The sequence below is a fragment of the Punica granatum genome, chromosome 2 (assembly GCF_007655135.1).
Source record: "Punica granatum isolate Tunisia-2019 chromosome 2, ASM765513v2, whole genome shotgun sequence".
Taxonomy (NCBI): domain Eukaryota; kingdom Viridiplantae; phylum Streptophyta; class Magnoliopsida; order Myrtales; family Lythraceae; genus Punica; species Punica granatum.
In genome coordinates this window covers 31,219,415-31,235,535 of record NC_045128.1, presented here as the reverse complement: position 1 = coordinate 31,235,535, position 16,121 = coordinate 31,219,415, and the positions used below count along the sequence as shown (strand labels likewise).

Sequence of the window (16,121 nt, the reverse complement as noted above, 5' to 3'; positions counted from 1 at the left end):
CTGCAAAAAATGGCATACAACCTCAGAATCAACCTCAGGAATTAACTTCCTTACTCACAAATCCCACGCCAACTCGAGGCCCGTCTTGACCGCCCAAAGCTTATCAGCGATAGAGGTAGTGATCCCGATGTTCTAAGAGAACCCTCCTAACCATCAACCAAAATCATCTCGAATATGGCCTTCAGCTCCCGCCATCTCTGGATTACCTTTAGCTGCACCGTCTGTGTTAACCTTGATCCAACCACTCAGCGGTGCACACCATGCTTTTTGAATAGCGAGAGGGTACATAGGAAGCGGCAAGGACGCATGATCTTTCTAATAGGCACTTCGAAATTTTTGTATTTTCCTTTCTTTGTTGATAATTTACTAAAACTTACATAGTTCACTTAACAATTGAAGCAATTCACTTGATTAAATGATACAATTACTTTTAAATGGTTGTACCATAATCAGGTTGAGATTTCCAAATCTTCTTCTTCTTCTTTGTCATCTTATTTTTATTGTTTACTTCATTCTCAATGAAGTGATTATTGATTACAGAGACGTAGGGACCATTACATGGACCTGAAATTTTGAATTTGGCTATGATCATCAGTACTTTATGGGGAATGGGGGCAAGGTGCCGAATGTCGAGTTTGGAGCTGCAAGCTCAGGCTCTGGAAGAGATGAACAAGCTTCTCCACGAACAGCTTAAAGATCCGGACTTTGATCAGTCCTCTCTTCGGGGGAAGCCTTGCTTTTGGCTGCTTCTTGCTCGTCGGGATCATCGGGGTCACCTTGCCATCCCCATTTCCCATTTCTTTGCTTCGGTTGGCCTCTGAACGGAAGAGAGATTGGACTGATAACAGAGCAGAAGGATGGAAACTTAAGAGTGAGAGAGAATTGGATAAGGAAAGTAGAGGGAGATTGAGTGATATTTATACGTGCGCTCTATGTTCCTCGGCAGATGGTTCCGAGTCCCAAGTTGGTTCAGAAGTAAACTTGCAAAAAGAGTGAAGAACACCTTTTCGTAGCAATAGTGTTCTAAGAAGTCTATCTCTGCGACTTATTTATGTCAGTACCATAAATTGTGTGTGCTCAAGAATCGAGATATATCTACCCTGTTAAGTTACATAAGCATACTCTCGACTGCTATGAAATGATATTGAGAGGGCATGTTCTCTAAATTGAGGGCATCGGGCATTATCAGTATTCTTCTAAGACAACATGGTCGAACTGGTCTTAAGTCGGTGGTTGAACTTGCATTAATATAGTTCCACTACAGTTTTTATTAATACAAGCCAAATCTACCTAAAAATATAATATAACGAAAATTCTATACTTTGGATGAAGCAGGAGTTGCACCACCTATAATATCTTGTAGAAGGAAAGTAAATGTTGTATAAATCAAAGTTATACACGATTGATAAATGGCACTATTTACGGATATCAAATTATATGGTTTTTGATTCTCGGGTCTGGGAGAAGAATACGGTGGAAAATGAGGTGGCCAAGTTATGGAGTTCTTCAAGCTTAGATCCAAGAAAGATCTAATTGCTTGAAAGTTCAGATCCAATTTCTTGAAATGTTTTAAGGATGCGTTTTACTTCCTTGAGCAAGAATCGTCTCTCTGTTATATATTTCTATTAATGGATTTATTATGATATGGTACATTAGCGAACCCCGTTTAGTTTTATGTGCCTGTTAATATATGGGTTAATAACAAAAAAAAAACACAAACTTTTCACATTTTAATAATTCTAACATGAACGTTTTTCTTTAACCTAAAAAATGCACAAACTTTTAATTTGATAACAATTCTAGCATAGTATTAACTTTTTCATTAATTTGAACGGAAATTGCTGACATGTACGTCGAGTGGCACCCTCTGTGGTCGCCAGCGACTCTAATCGGGGAGGGGGGCAAGTGACCGGCGACGAGGCCCCCACCGCCAGCCACCACCCCTCCTCCTCAATTTTGATTTTTCGATTTTGGTTTTTGTCTTTTTTTCTTTTTAATTTTTTATTTTCTAAAATAACTTTATTATAAAGAAAATATGGTGGATCCCACTTGACCTACACGTCAACAATTTTCGTCCAAATTACCGAAAAAGTTGACGCCGTGCTAGAATTGTTATCAAATCCAAAGTTTGTATATTTTTAGGTTAAGAAAAAAAAATTATGCTAGAATTGTTAAAATGTGAAAAGTTTGTACTTTTTTTTTTATGAACCCTTAATATATATTATATTCTAACTTGCTGGATAATCAACTTTTTGAATATAGAAGAAACACAAAATATGATTACATGATGCTTGAAAGTTCATGTTCCACTTAAGTTTGGTGCAAGTCTTATTTGTATTTCTTCTTATTAGAATAAGGCTCTCTTTTGTACAAGGTTTAGGAAACATTAGTGTTCTATTTTTTTGTAGGATTCTACGGACCAAGTATTCTCTCTTTTCGAACAAGAACAAGGTAAAAATTATAGTCTGTGATCTTTTTTACATTTTTATAGTTGAACTTTCTCATTATGTCCTCTGCTTTCTATTGTACTGGTAACCTTCAGAAGGCCATTGGACAGAGCTGTGAAACATGGTCATTCCTATAGTGTTAGGCAAAATGTAACAAAGGGTGATTCATTGATATGCTAGAGACAAAGACTCAAGGTAAATGGAATCTAATAGATTTGATTCTCTCGATCTTTAGCTTACTTACGAAAATAACTTGTACAGGGCTATCTAAAAACTGGTATGACGGTATTGGTTTTCTTTAGAGGATATGATACTATGTTATTCGCACTTGTTCTTCATACTACAAGACGGGTCTTTCCAGATTACCAAAATCTCGGACTGATTACTTCTGCTGTTCTTCTACTGTCTTGTAATATTGTCGGATTTATTGGGTTTCTGCCTATCGGTTTATGATTTATCATCAACTGTGGTTTTCTCTTCTTATCCTTTATCACTAGTAATGCAATCTACTTTGCGTTTTACAGCATCGGGCCATTGGCAGATGAGAATGAAAGAACAAGACAGGCTCGCGCTCGTGAGGATGGATGCGGACTACTGGAAGAGGAAAGAAATGGCTTAATTTACTCGGAGCAGGGAGGAGAGGCTTAAAGCAGCGGAGGACCGAGCAGCGAAGAAGCGGCTGAAGCGCCAGAAGAAGAAGGAGAGGAACAGGGAGAAGAAGAGCAAAGTTACAAGCTCTGAAGGAGGAGACAACTCGAAAGAAGAAAATTAATTATTAAATGCTCGTGGGGCTGAAGAACAAACGTATTAACTCCTACTGAAAAAAGAAAACATTTTAACTTATCGAGAAAATATTAGTTCGAGCATCAATTATAGTTGGTCCGTGCTAATACAAAAACAATATATTATTCTACAAAACGTACTAGTTTGAGCGAATTACAATTTTAGGTGGAACCATTATTCAAAGCGAAAATTTTATCTAGTAATGATCATATGGTGAACCTGACTTACATATATTATACATCATGAATTATAGTGAAAAGATGCAAACACAAAGTCTCAAAAATAAATAATCATTTTGATCTGTTCTTTTTGCTAAACCTGTTAGAGTAAATGATCGCTCTAAAATCAATTCAACATACGCTTCTGACAGTAATTGGTTGTGATTAATTGTACAATTTGCTCGAATTACTTTCTTGTGCGAAACTATTTTGACCCATTTTAGGGTAAATTACCAAAAAAAAACTCAAATTTTGTAAAATGTCTCAATTTTGTCCTAAATTTTGTTTTGTAACAGAAAAAACCATAAGTTTTCTAAAATGTCTAAAAAATGACCTCCGTTATAACTTCCGTCAATTTTTGCCGTTGATGGTGGGTCCCTTTAACAGTCCACGTAGGTCACACGTAGGCTGGTGGGTCCCTTTAACAGTTCACGTAGGTCACACGTAGGCAAAAATTGACGGAAGTTATAACGGAGGTCATTTTTTAGACATTTTAGAAAACTTATGGTTTTTTTTGTTACAAAACAAAATTTATGACAAAATTGAGACTTTTTACAAAATTTGGGTCTTTTTTTGTAATTGCCCCCCATTTTATTCTTTATGTTTTGTTTTACTTTATGTAAGAGCAATATGAGATGTTGACAACATTATCTTGGACAAATATGTTTATTTATATACGTCATAATTATCAAAATAAAAAAGAACCTATCCAAACCGTTGTATATTGTTGTGACGCTTTGTCTATTACGCATCTTTTCATCATAATCCTTGATGAGTAGTGTATGTTAAGTCATTTTGCACTCTTATTGTCATCGGAAGATAAAATTTCAAAGATTTGATTCTACCTAAAATTAGAATTTGCTTAAACTGACATGTTTTGTAGAAAAATAATATGATGATTTTATTTATATTAGTGCAAACCAACTATTATTTTTACTTCGACTGACATTTTCTCGATAAATTAATATGTTAGTTCTTCAGCCCCACGCGCATTTATTATTTTATATGATTGATTTTTTTAATTAAATAACTCGTAATTATAATAAGTATCTAAAATAAAATAGAGAGATAATTGAATACTGATGAAAATGAAAAATAATTTTATATTATAAAATATACGATAACTTTAAAAGAAGTTATTCTTTTATAAAATAAAATATATAAATAAAATAAAGGGTGGAAAAAAGTAAATTTTTATAACATTAGTAATAAATAAAATTATAATGTTGATCTCCTAACAATATACAATAAAAAGTAAAAAATAATACAAATATAAAAATGTTAAAATAGATAAATTTAATATTATCATTATTGTAAAACATTTTATAAATTGTGAAATAAATATTTTAATATTGTAAAATAAATATTGTGCTTGTAGAGTCCAATCTCCTAGACTTGCTTCAACACCTCATCCTGCAAAATCTAAACGGAATTTCATAAGTTCCATGCTGACTCTACTATTATGATACAGTGTGATCGTATACAATTAAAGAACCAACTCATACGAATTCGTCTGAGTAAGCCGCCCTGCCAACTCAAAATCTGTTCCCTATGCAAAAAAGATCATAATCGTTGTTTACAAGTTGTCACTTTGCATCGGTATATCTTTTTATGATATTCTGCGGTCCCCAATACATGTTAAGTTAGTTTGAACTGTTATTGATCAAAATTAGATAAACTTTTTCATTTTATAAATATTTTCCACCCGAAACTGTTATTTGCTAAAACTAATATGTCCAACAAAGAAATAATATGACGATTATATGCTAGTGCGAGCCAATAGTAATTCTCGGTCTAACTAATGTGTTTTGTATAGAATATTATAATTCTTCTTCCTCCTCGCAAGCAAGATATTTTTTTTATTTGCGCCAATATATCTTTTCACGATATCTTATGGTCCCTAGTATATGTTCAGTTCAAACTGTTGTTGATCAATACATGATAAACTCTTTCTTTTAAAACATTTGTTCAACCTTATACTGGTATTTGCTCAAAACTAATATGCTGAGCAGAAAAATAGTAGGCCGATTATATGTTAGTTCGAACCAACAGTAAATCTTGCTCCAGCTAATGCGTTATATATAAATTTATCATTCTTCTTCCTCCTTGCAAGCAAGGCATTTCGTTTACTTTTTATTTAATTGATTTCCTTGATTAAATAAATCGTAATTAGAAATAAATATCTAAACTAAAATTCAAAGTACATAGTTGTAAATTATGAAATCAAGTTATTTTATTCTATAACATATATATTTAAAATAAAAAGGATCAAAACTAAAGTTTTTTATAAAATAAATAAATAAATATCTAAAATAAAACATATAATTGGATTATTTAAAAATAATTGTAAGGAAACGATGGGGTTCTATATTTTGGATCAAGTTTCTATAAAATAAAAATTATTCATTAACATATCCTTAGTCGAATAGAAAAGGAAATAATGAGCCAACAACTTGAATAATACAATTACTATCAAGAAAAAAAATATTTGAAATTTCAGAAAAATAAAATAAAATAATAGTTGCCACTCCAAAAAGTCCTAGGTGGTTAGTATCATATTCCACGTAGGTGATCTAGGTTCCTAGCCGACCTTTAACCGGTTAGTAGCGACTCCCATCCAACGAGGGTCCCAGCAACGAGCCTAAAAACCACGTCCGTGTGTCAACAGGCACTACTTAAGATGGTAATACTATGTTAATGAAAAAGATGCGAGTACAATGGGGAATTATTGCAATAATCAACAGGTGCAAGTCTTTGATCCCAAGCAAACAATCAGTAATCTAAAAACATCCAATCAAAGTGATCCAGTCTTTCCATAAACCGTAAAACATAGTGCATATGCTCCATTTGAAACTCTCTGAAACCAAGCAAACAATCTGTAATCTAAAAAGAAACAAATAGTGATCCAGTCTTCCCACGAACCATAGAACATAGTGGATATACCTCTCACTCCTCATCCTACCGCGTATAACTACATAAACCAAGTCGGACTAGCTGCTACTGCTAGTATGTGAAAAAGCCAGCTTCCTCGCAGGCACATTAAGAGTTGGGCAGCATGACCAAAATAATTTGCGTAAAAAAGCCAGTGGCTTCAACGCAAGTTATCGCGGCCAACATCCATTCGTCTTCGGGCTCGATGTCACCTGTAGGCCAGACCCTATCTAAAATGCACCAATACACACGAGAATTGCGACACCCACCAGAGTATAGAATCCTGCATTAGGCTCCAAATTTGCCACCATTAGGTTTCCTATAGCTATCTGCAAAAAAGTTTAAAATAAAATCACGTTAATTATCAACCCTTGGGACTGAATCTTTATGCTATGAACTCATAATACCTGTTATACCTGTATCACTGCAAATCAAGGTCACCGAGGTGGCGAGGATTACTTTTCTACCCCACAGCCTAGCCATAAGCAGCGATAAAATTATCCAGATGTATTGCCATATGCTTATGATTAGGGGAATATCAAAGGTGTGTCTCCGTCAGCGTTCAAGATCAATAGGAGGACAGGAGATCATGCGATGAATATTCCAAATTCTGTAATCTGCACCCAAATTGAACTCACTATGGATTTGATGAACTTCTTGCGAGCTCCTGTCCTCGATGCATTTTGAAAATGAACGACGCATTTCATTACAGGAGATGATGTTTCCTCTGATAGGGCAAAAATGACAAAGGAGCAACAGCAGGGCAAGAGTTGCAGTCGACAAGAATGAAGATCCTCCAAGAATCCACTGGATAATTTTCATTTGCTACCGCGTTGATCAAATTGGCCAGTGGCATCTCCAATGCCATTGGAAGTTGGAAGGCTCGCAACACATAGCCCCTCCGGTCTCCTCTACCTATCTATATATTAAAACGTGGACCACCTGCAAGAATTAAAAAATGCAAATCAACAACAAATGAAAATGAATGAACAAGCAAATGAATTCAGCAGCAAACAAACAGAGAATGAATTGGAGGAAAAGTGCGAATCCAATTCAGTGATCAACTGTTAAGGCAAACCAAGTACAATGAGCAATATGTTCATTTTCAAATTTCCATTGATGATAACATGGAACTAGATACCAGAGGCTAGACCATATATTGGAAGCTTATAATTCTCCAGATGAGGCCGCAGTTGAGACCACAGTTGAGGCCCCAGAGACCGGAGTTGAGCTGTAGAGACCACAATTGAGGTCGTGGAGATCAGAATTGAGGCCCTAGAGGTCGGAGTTGGGGCCGTAGAGACCACAGTTGAGGCCCCAGAGACCGGAGTTTAGCCATAAGGGAAGGTATGGAGATAGCAAGAAGAGAAGGCCGGATACAAGCAATAGTGGAAACAGATTCAGAGGTGATGTATCAGCTACTGAGATCCAGATTAGAAGCGCCACGGAAGCTGCTTCTAGCGCGCAATGGCTTTCTCTGATAGGGGCTCCCCGCCTTTCTTGTGGATCATTTCTTGAGAGAGTGGGGGAGATCCGAGAGATGGTGGCCCCAACTCCGGCCACCACCGCCCAGATGAGGTCGTTGGCAACCAAGTCTGGGAGGTGGTGGCCGGCGTCGGGGCATCCACCACCGCCCCCTCCCTCCTCTCCTCTGTTCGCAGTTTGCAGCAGTTTTTTTTTTCCGATTTCTATTTAAATTTTTTCGATTGTTGGTTCCTATTTAAATTTTCTGAAATTTAATTGGTAAAGCGGATTAATGAACCGAGTCACACGGTTGGCTAACTAAACCGGTTTATTAAGTCGGTTCATTCATGGGTGACGTGCCATACGGTGATTGGTACACGTGTAAGGATAATTGTGGACGTGGTGCTCGTGGGTTACGTGGCAATTATTGGTGACGTAGCGAAATGCGATTGGTACGTGTGGCGGGACGATTCAAAAATTGTGGTATAGTATATGAAGGACTAGAAATATTATGGTCAAAATATATAAATAATGGACGGATGTGATTAAAAGTTGACGGAATCTAATAGTTTAAATTAATATTTTAACATGGAATACAAATTAGCGTTTCATGCTAGAATCACCCTTAATTTTTTATTTAATCTATGTTAATTTTTTTGGTGTATACTTTAGTATTAGGAAGTTTACCGGCTAATTTAGTTCCAGCCCGATCAACATACTAAAAGGATAAAACTCTCCTGATAATAATTTTTTCATTCATAATACTCGAAATTAAAATTTAATTTAAGAGAAATAAGTACCGAATCTCTTAAATTAATTTAAGTTAGATATCAGTTTTTATTTTTTATTTTTAAATTTTCCGTTAATCCGTGTTGAGTTGTAAGTGGTAACATTGTGTGGGCCCATGCTATTAAAATCTGACACATGGCATCTTCATAAGATGGATTGAAGCTTAAATATGCTGCTCCTCTCCTGCATCATACCCAAGAAGACAAGAAACGCATTTTCACATCTTTAGGGGCGCCCGTGCATCTTCTGATCAACTCCATTGGTTTAATCTTAAATTAAAGTTAAGGTGGTGTTTGATAAATTAAGTACTTAAAAGTTAAGTATTTAATAAGTTAAATGATGAAATGTGTAGGAGGTGGGAAAGAAGGATAAAGATGAGAAAAATTTTATGATGAGAAAAAAACAAGTGAAAAATGATTTATTTTATTAAGTTAAAATTTTCTACTTATTTCATTAAATGATTATGTGCTTAATGATTAAGTAATTTAGATTATCATCTATCATCTTTCTCTATTTCTTTCATTCACTTTCCCTTATAACTAATTGGTAATTAACTTTTAAGCACTTATGTAATTAAGTTGAAACAAACACACTCAAGTATCAGCACACAAGTATGTAAAAATACTTATTTATCGAGTTTCGATCACATATCTCACAAAAAATATGAATTTATTAAAAAAATCTTTTAAATTATAAATTTTCTTATAATCAATAATATATTCAAGAAATTTTCCATCTTTAAAGAGATTCTACTTATGAAGTATCAAGGGAAAAGAATGAACAAATACATGAACCTATCACGAAGAATTAAATATTCCAAAAAGTCGAGAAGACAATCAATCATTACATGAGAATATTTAAATAGTTCTCGTCAACTTTTATATTTTATAATAGATTTTCATCTTTGATTAAACTTGGGGGTAGATTTTTGAAGGTAGAACGTAGGATTTGATCTTTTATATCTCTCCACTCACTTTGAAGAGAACTGGGGCTTTGAAGGAGAAGTTGGGGTTTTTGAGTGACCGAATCGAGAGTTTGTGTGAGGACGAAGAGGCAATAGAAGTTATAGGTATCGATTGTCGGTGCATTTTGAGACTATAATCGAAGGACGCAAATGAAATCAATTCAAGAAAGGGGGTGTGATTGAAGTTGTTCCCTGATCCATGAAATTGTATCCTCCTTTTTATATCAGTGTGGTAATCGTTGGGAAGAAATTTGAATCCTCCTTTCTCGGGTAACCGTTCATACCCTTTCAAGTGCTTGCCTCCATGAGCTTGCTTATTGTCTTTAATGTGGGCCGGCTTGTTATAGATGTAAATAATCGTGAGCTTATGGGCCTATTACCCCAGGCCCATGTCAGAAAGGTTGAATTTGAACGAGTATCATAAGCTGGGGTTGTAGTTTGTATTTGGTTTTAGAATTGAATAGAGTTGAATTTTGATTTTAATTAATTTGTAATGATTATTTTATTGAATTATAAGAAAAATTATGAAAAATAATGAATAATTGAGAGAAAATAATGAATAATTGAGAGAAAATAATGATTGTGTTGTTGAATTGTATAAAAAGTAATGAATAGTTGAGAGAATTTAGTATTAAAAATTGAATGAAATAGTTAAAAAAATTGATGAAAAAATGAAAAAGTAATAATTGTATTATTGAATTGAAAATAAGTAGAGTTAAAGTGGAGTAGAGTTAAGTAGAGTTAAAAAGTTTTCTGTAATCAAACATATTTTGAAAATTTCATGCCTTGATTTCCAATCTTTTTTCTGAAACTTCACCCAATAATTTTCCCATTGTCACCGTCCCACTTACATGAAAGTTTTTTTTTTTGGGCTTAGTCATGGAAGAAACTTTACTCGGCCTTTAGTCAAATCTTTTTAGAGACTCTTCCATGAGTAAATGAGAGACCAAAATTCTTTCGAATTTTATTCATCCGTCCAAGAAAATGTTAAGGACAAATTAGGAGGAGAGGAGGAGAAAGTCTTAGAAATGGAGAAGAGAAAAGGATGAAAACACACGGTGAGCGAGAATTTCTTGCCGTCAATGATGATTAAAAGTAGGAGATGAGAACAAATGGTGTAGCCAAATAAGAGTTGGTTCAAGCGGTTCGACACTTGTTCCGCTTGAGTAAGATCTCAGGTTCGAGCCTTTGTGAATGCAGAAAATTCATACTAGGAGTTAGTTTAATTAGACTTTCGGATACCATCGTTCATATTGAAAAAAAAAAGTTGGTTTGAACCGAAAAAGAAAATAAAATAATCGATTAACGGCGTTAAATCGGTTTGTGTAGCACCTTCTTATTGTTAAATCGATCCACCGACGGGACTCCTCTCCCCCCTCTCTTTTTTTTGTTTTTTAATGTTTTTGTTTTTCTATTTTTTGAAAGTTTTAAAAATTAAAAATATTATTCGACCAATTAAGATGTGCCATGTGAATCAATTTAACGTTGTTAACTTTCAATTACGATTTTAGAACTATTTGAACCAAAATGATAGTCTGAGAAGTTCAACAGTAATTTTGCCCCATGAACTAAAGGATTCATTAGTTTTTGCAATATATACTAAAAAAAATAATTGTGCATCTCCCATTCACCAACCTTTTGGTCGCGTAGAATTCTAATTAACTAATTAAGTTAAATATAAAAATTAATATTTTGGAGCATAGTGAAAATTTAGTTATTTTCTCCAATATAATTTAGATGATAGTAATAAAGTTTCAATTACATAAAAAACAAATAAAATTTTCATATTCATATTACGATAAGTGTATTTGAAAAATTAAAATAATTATATATACTTGAACTTAATATTTATTATTTATAACTACACATTACCTAATAATATTCTTTAATTTCAAGTAAACTATTATATTAATTAACTATAAATATTTATTATCTAATAATAACTTTTAATTTCAATAGAATATTTAGAAGTTATCCAAAAATGAAAAAAAAAAATCTAAAATTTAAAAACGTTTACCATGGGCAGCAAAAGAAAAAATGATTTTTTTTCCCGTAAAAACAAATTAAGAAGTGAACTCGGCTAAAGGATTTAAAGGAAAATCCTTCGATTATTTCACCAAAAGTTATGATAATAAAAAATGAAAACCTTTTATCATTCTTTTTCATTTGGGGACCTTGAAAAGGACTTTTTCCTTCACAGAAGTCCATAACTAAATTGGTTCCAAACCTTTTGTTTCGTTTGGAGATTATTCATCGGCCGGGATGTTTTAATAGTTTCCATGAAATTCATAGAGTGGCAATAATACGTCAGGGCTACACTATGAAAATTGTGATACATATTGTATTTACATGGCTAAATTAAAATTGACGATCTTTTTTATTCCATGAAAAAACTAAATGAAGTGGATATATATTGGTGGAAGGAGAGATTAATGTCCAAAATTAGGTCCAAAAAACTATTCATTAGCTACTCAACTGTAGTTGTCTTGTAAACATAAAGATTCCCGGCTTCCATGCGCTAGAATCTTTTGAGGACTTTCTTTCGTCTACCACTACTAAAAATCAAGCATTTCCCGGAGAAATGTGTCCCTCGGTAAAATTCCCTCGGTAATCCCTCAAAAAATGCAAGAGATAGTGAATATTAACTCGGAATGTTTCGCAATGTGTACTTGTGATTGTACTTTTTTTTTGTAGATCAAATATATTTTTTCTGTATATGGCTGGTAGTACTTTATTAATATGAACAGAAGAAATTTCGTTATGTTAATTATCATCATGCGAATCAGCTTGCCTTACCTTTAGGACGTGAAATGGACTATTTAACAATTGTGAGATCATTTTTTTTTTATTCTTCATAATTTTCTGTGAAACGACTATGAGTTGCATATTCATTCGGTAATTTGGCCACTAATAAGTGAAAAACCATAAATAATTAGTTTTGTTTGGGGACAACTTTTGTATTTTTGCTGCGGTCGTAAGAGTTAGCTATAAGACTCACGAGTGTTGACAATCACGTCCGGGCCATACCCAAGTTTCGGAAATTGTTACTTTATTTATCTATAAAACTTGAACTTGAAATAATAATCTTGCTTAAAGGAAAGAGCTATTGAATCATCTGAACCATTTGCCGGTCACCACTGTTTCATGCTAGAAAAAATCATATTTTAATAGTTCGACAAAAAACAAATGCAGAGCAAAAAATAACACACAACTGACGAATTCTTGTCCCTCTCTCATCAAATCCTTCTTTACAATCCCTCCCTACTGTCGGCTCTGTTTGTCTACTTTTCAATCCTAAATCTTGGTATACCTCAAATATATGATTAGGATATTTTATATCCTTATTAGCATTTCAAATCCCCTCTCATTCAATCCCCATCCTTATCCCTAACTCGACAACCAAACATAGCCTAATAGTATTTAGCAACCGTACAAAACCAAGATAAGCTGTCAAAATACATAACGAGGTTATAAATGCAATAACTTATTTCAATCATGTGCGTTACACGGGTTTCTGTTCATATATTTTTATATTACGTACATTTATAATAATAATCATATTATAAAAGTGCTTATTGAAAACAAAAGTTCTCAACAATTAATTTCCAAAAATAACTTTCAATAGAGTTGCACAAATAATTTTAAGTAGTTCAATCATAATTTTATAGCCAACATTCTTAGTACAGCTTGCATGTTTATTTAATTTTCTTTCATAATTTTAGTTTGCAAATTTTCTAAAACTAATAATGGGAAATTTCTTGCTTTATTATCTCTACTCCCTTCATTAGGATAACAATTATGAGACTGTTTAGATGCGCGTTCATTTGTTGAGGCCTGTCAAAATCCATAAATAGTTAGCTTTCGCTAGCTTTTTTTTTTAAAAAAAAAATTATTTTTCTTTAAAAAGTTTGCCGTGCGTGCTGCAGTTGTGGGAGTTAGAACATCCATTTTTCCAAGAAAAGAAGTCGAATGGCATGAATGCTACGAGGAAAATAAAGAAAGTTTTGCAATCCTATGGTCGGTAGATACTGTTTAACGTTGTGAGTTATGACACAAGAAGTTGATACACTGTCATTGAGGGTATCAGAAGGGATAAGAGAAGCCACCAGGCATGTGGGTAAATCATTGGCAAATATCATTTTTCAGGTTGTTATCTTTAATAAAAAGAAATAAAACCAGACAAATATAGACGTACCTCTTAATAATCCATTTAAAACATCCCCCAATTCAAAATGTCACTCATAATGGCATGAGTTCTAATTTACATAATATCTAGGGATTTCAATAGATGCCCGTAAAACTTTTAAAATTATAAGGACTTGTAAGCACATCATGTAGTATTTTTACATTTTTTTAAGGAAATCCATGAACTGGCAGGAAAAAGGAGAAACGAGGACGAAAGGATATAATTAAGAATATTCGACTGCTGAAAATCAAATTCATATCGTTTTAATTATCCTTTGATAAGTATTCTTACCTTGGATCCTTTCCTTTTAATCCTCTTATTTTGTAGTGCCTATGATTCTAATATTTTTCTCGTTTGAAAATTGACCTCCAATATAATTTTCTTTTGTGCAATGGTGCAAAAAGATAACATCTATAGGGGGGGGACACTTCTCCTTCTCCTCCCATGTGCTTCATAGGGCTTTACTAAAATACCGACAGAGGACAAAAGTACAAATTCTAACCCAAAACAATGACATCGCAAAAGACACAGACATCCTTCTCCTTCCCTCCCTACTCCTGTTTTGTCCTTCATGCTTCTCTGCAATCTCCCCTGCTGCTGATTCAATCGATCAAATGGACATTCTCCACCCGGCCGCCGCCGTAGCCAAGAATCTTCTGTTTATTTACATTTCGTTGGCGATTTAACAATATAGAATCTGCTAATAATTCGACACGAAGAGAGACATCGAACGAGAAAAGACACACTGGTTTTAAGTCTACAGGCAAATTTTCCAGTAACATAAGCAACTAAAAGGTTCAAGACCAGCCCCCATTTCGAGATGGTCCTATTGCTATTTGTTCTGGAATGCAGAGAAAGAGCCAACTTTGGAGCTGTGACTGCGAGCTGAGGTCTCCATCCGAGCCGGAGCTGCCATCGGAGAGGAACAGAGAGCGATGAGCTTCTCAAAGAAGAGCTGTGAGTATCATGCTAGAAAAAAAAAAAAAAAAAAAACCCATATTTTACTTGTGAGACAAAAGACAACTTCTGAACAAAAATAAAATACACAACTGACAGATTCTTCTCCCTCGATCTCTAGTCAAGTCCTCCCACTCTCCTCTGACTCTTCTCTCATCCTTCTATATCGGCACTGTTATTTGTATCCAATTAATATTCCTCTCTCTCTTCCTATATATCCAGTCTCCATTGAAGTACGTCTCACTTGACTAGTTCCACAGAACTTCAACTTAACTAATTTCTTCTAACAATATGTAAAACGGACGGACAAACAAACTGGGCGAATTGATGAAGAAGAAATTAAGCTCCATTTATATGCTCTACACTATGCTCTGTATGTTTTCGGGGAATTCTGAATCGGCAGAAGCCACTTTTCCGGGAATGGGGACGCAGAGCGCAGCGGCGGCCTCTCTGAGGGCGGCCATTGAGGAGGAACAGAAAGAGACAAGAGTCTCCACGATGAGGTTGAAGATCTTAACTTTGATCTGACCTCTCTTCGGGGGAAGCCTCGCCGTCGGGTTCTTCTGGGTTGTCCCACCATTTCCCATTTCTTCTGCTTAGACAAAGAACAGAGCAGAGTGAAACCTTAAAAAGGAATAAAACCAGGGAGAGAAGGAGAGGGAGGGGGACAGGGGGGAGAGAGAGAGTTGTGGATTGAAGAAAGTGGGGAAAGATCCCTCGGTATTTATAGGGCGACAGAGGACAGGGACGTTCTATATATATATATATATATATATATATATGTATCTATAATATAATTTAAATTATATTATACTTTGGGAGAAGGCGGTACTGTTTCTCTTTGGGAGAAAATCCAAAGAGAATTATAATAAATAACGAGAAAAGAAAATTGTCAAATCCATCCCAGTTGCGAGAATGACCTGAAAAAAGGGAGAGGGCCAAGTTGTATTTGAAATCTGTCGGTCAAGATCGATTCTTTCCCACTATTAATGATTCTTTCATTATTGCTACGTCGCCTCCATTCACGTTGTGGTCCTATCCGACAGGACCACAATGGAGACTCCGTGGAAATCATGAAAATATAGACATAATCAGACTCTCCTTTCTGACTAGGAGGAAAGAAGGCTCCTTCTTCCCCTGCTCTGCTCTTAGAAAGAGAGTCAACCATCGCCCAATTTTTTCAAGCTTTTCGCACTTTCCCTGAAAATTACGGAGCTCGTCTTTGAGTGGGAGTTCAGCGACTTCGTCGTTTCATATATTGGCAAAACTGCAATGCATTTTTTGGCGGGATGAAAAAAAGGGTAAATATCCTAAAAAAATATTTGCTATTCAAAAATTTCATAATCTAGTATGAACTTTAAATTTTTTTTAAAAAGACACAA

The 16,121-nt window shown here is 34.6% G+C and overlaps 2 long non-coding RNA genes across 3 annotated transcripts; both read right to left on the bottom strand.

The window, feature by feature from the left end:
* Positions 1–6,201: 6,201 nt before the first annotated feature.
* LOC116197854 lies at positions 6,202–8,077 on the bottom strand. Of its 2 annotated transcripts, none has more exons than XR_004155107.1 (3): positions 7,521–8,077; positions 6,796–7,321; positions 6,202–6,708 (listed from the first exon to the last, which is right to left on the bottom strand). It is a non-coding gene; the product is annotated as an uncharacterized LOC116197854 (long non-coding RNA). The 2 variants fall into 2 exon arrangements; XR_004155106.1 differs by having other exon boundaries at positions 7,533–8,077.
* A 6,055-nt stretch (positions 8,078–14,132) lies between these two features.
* On the bottom strand, positions 14,133–15,428 carry LOC116195001. The gene is made up of 2 exons (XR_004154560.1): positions 15,269–15,428; positions 14,133–14,691 (listed from the first exon to the last, which is right to left on the bottom strand). It is a non-coding gene; the product is annotated as an uncharacterized LOC116195001 (long non-coding RNA).
* Positions 15,429–16,121: the final 693 nt, after the last annotated feature.